Source organism: Phyllostomus discolor, chromosome 12, assembly GCF_004126475.2.
Source record: "Phyllostomus discolor isolate MPI-MPIP mPhyDis1 chromosome 12, mPhyDis1.pri.v3, whole genome shotgun sequence".
In the NCBI taxonomy this organism is placed as follows: Eukaryota; Metazoa; Chordata; class Mammalia; order Chiroptera; family Phyllostomidae; genus Phyllostomus; species Phyllostomus discolor.
In genome coordinates this window covers 17,402,595-17,405,256 of record NC_040914.2, presented here as the reverse complement: position 1 = coordinate 17,405,256, position 2,662 = coordinate 17,402,595, and the positions used below count along the sequence as shown (strand labels likewise).

Here is a 2,662-nt window from a genome sequence, read left to right as displayed (position 1 = left end):
AGGATTTTCTCCCCTGAGCAGAGGAAAGCCGAATCTGCTCCTTCCTACTCCGACGCCATCTTAGATCCTAGGATTTACATTCTTAAAATGTAAATTCTCTGCAACTGATACAGAGATTTATTGGAATAAAAGTCAAACTCCCAACAACTTTTCTTTATTTGTCTGTTACAGATTTACTTGCTGGATGGTGTCAAAGACCTGGAATAACCACAATAATTTTTACCTAGGAGAATAATGTTTATGTGTAAGATAACAGTAATAAAACAGTTTGATGTTGGTTTAAGGACAGATAATAAATGGGACCGGGCAGAGAGCCCAGACAGACCCACACGCATATGGCTACCTAATTTCCCAAAAGACACCACTGCAGCTGCATGGAGAAGAACGGTCTTTCTCTACATAGTGCCAGGTAATGGAACACCCATGTGGAAAATGAACCACCTCACACCAAATACAAACAAGAATTCAAAATGGGTTATAGAACTAATATGGGTGGCAAAACCATAAATCTCCCAGAAGAAAACATAGGATTTGAGATTAAACAAAAAATCCCTAAAAGAGCACAAAAAGCACTAACCACAAAAAATGAATCACTTGATAAATTGGACTTCATTAAAATCAAGATCTTCTGTTCATCAAAACGAATCCACACGAAGAGTGGGAGAAGGTAAGACACAAGCTGTGTGGGAGAGGAGAGATGAGCTAGAGACAGAAACACCACATCAGGAGTACAGCACCATAAGAGAAAGAACAATCAATTGTTAATAATAGAAAAGAACAGACAGTTCAGATGTGAGGATATCCACGTAGTCAGTGGGCAGAGGAAAACACGCACAACTTCGGTCACGGACCATCAGAGGAACGCCAGGTCGTACAACCGTTCACCCCTCAGTGGGCTGGAACGAGCAGGCCCTCAGCCCCATGGGCTGGCCAGAGTGTGGCCGCCCCTGGGACTCAGGGATGAGACCTGCTCCGGCCACTACGGAGACGTGTTTTCTCCGTGGGAGTGAGCACACGGCTGCCCTGTGAACTGAGACATGCATCTGAGGGAATATGTACGTGGGTTCATCAAAAGACGCACACAAGAACGCTCATAGAAGCCTTATTCGCTCCAGCCCTGCACTGCAAACAACGCACACACCCATGGGAGGCGCACTAGAGCAGTACCGGGTGTGAACTCAGAACGGGGAATGGGCCGCAGCAGCGAGCACAGTCCGGTCTGGTCCGCTGCTTCCACTTGGGCCCCCGTGTCTCTCAGACAGAACGTTACATGAATAAGTAAGGTCAGAACTGAAGAGAACAAACCGTGAGATCACGGGTAAAACATTTAATCTACAATCGGTCTCAGAATACAATAAACCTGGCCGTGAGCAGAGGAGGGGGAGGGTGGTGGCGGGAATAGCGCAACGAGCAGTTCCCACCAGCTGGGTGCGGCTTGGCTAACCCACAGGCACAGGTGGCCGGCACACTGTAGCGAGTTGTACACGCCCCTGCCTCGCCTCGCCTCTACGAACTTTGCTTAGGCCCCAGACACGCTCTGGATGCCACCAGCCACGTTACTGCAGTAATGAGCACCAGGCTGCGGACTGGAGATCATACATAAGCAGGACTGTACACAATCAGATCATTTGGACAATACAGTTCCAGTCCACAAATTTCTCTTTCCAGAACTTGAAATCATCACAGAAACAGACGATGAGATTATACCTGAGGTTTTGCAAACAGAAGGTGAGTCAGAGATTACCTATCGGGAGTGTGAGTGAAGCTCGTGAGGAAGTGCTGGCTGGGTTCCAGGGCAAATCATGAGTCCAGGGAAGACACAATATTCCAGAAGTGTAACACTAAACTAGCCCTGGAACCAAAAGAGACTCTCAGATACGTCAGAGGGATTGCCCCCATCTGGATCCCTGATGACAGTATCCCTCAAGGAAAGGCTAGTGCAGATTGCCCCTGTGGTGCCAAGAGAATATTTGAATTCCAGGTCCTGCCTCAGCTGCCCAATGACCCAAAGGCCCCCGACTGGGCAGGTGTGTTGAGTGGGGCGAACTGGCAGCTTCACTGGTGCGGAAAGCTGCAGGCGGGGCACAGGCTCCCCAGAGCAGCTTGTCTGGGAGCAGGATGTGATGGAGAATCCTCCAGCGCAGTGCTGTGAAGCCTTGAACTTGCTCACAACCTCTTATACCTTGCATTCCATTTTCAGGATGTTCTCCTAAGGAAATAATTATACCAGAGAGAGGTACAAAGGTGTTTTTTAGAATGTGTAAATATTAGCAAATCAAAAATGTCCAGTAATAGGAAATTTAATAAATTTTAGTGTATTTATCTAGTGGAAAACTGTGTGGTTTTAATGACACAGGCCTATGTGCACACCAGGTAAGCTGCAGATCCCAGTGACACCAGACAATAGAGATGGGATTCATAGTGTGATCATATGTTTGAAAACATAAATGCACATATGTATGTGCACAGAAGTAAATCTGAAAAGATACATAAAAGTCACATAGTATTAAATCTGGGTGGAGTTGCTGGCTAGCACAGGGAATGAGAGAACATTCTTGAAACCTGTAAATGGCCGATCTCTGGATGTGAGTGGTGGCTATACACACGTGAATTCTTTAAGCATAAATGTAATATTTGTGTACTTCTGGAAAATGAGAAACAA

At 46.4% G+C, this 2,662-nt stretch overlaps 1 pseudogene; it reads left to right on the top strand.

The window, feature by feature from the left end:
• Nucleotides 1–488: 488 nt before the first annotated feature.
• LOC114511463 lies at nucleotides 489–2,213 on the top strand (annotated as a pseudogene).
• Nucleotides 2,214–2,662: the final 449 nt, after the last annotated feature.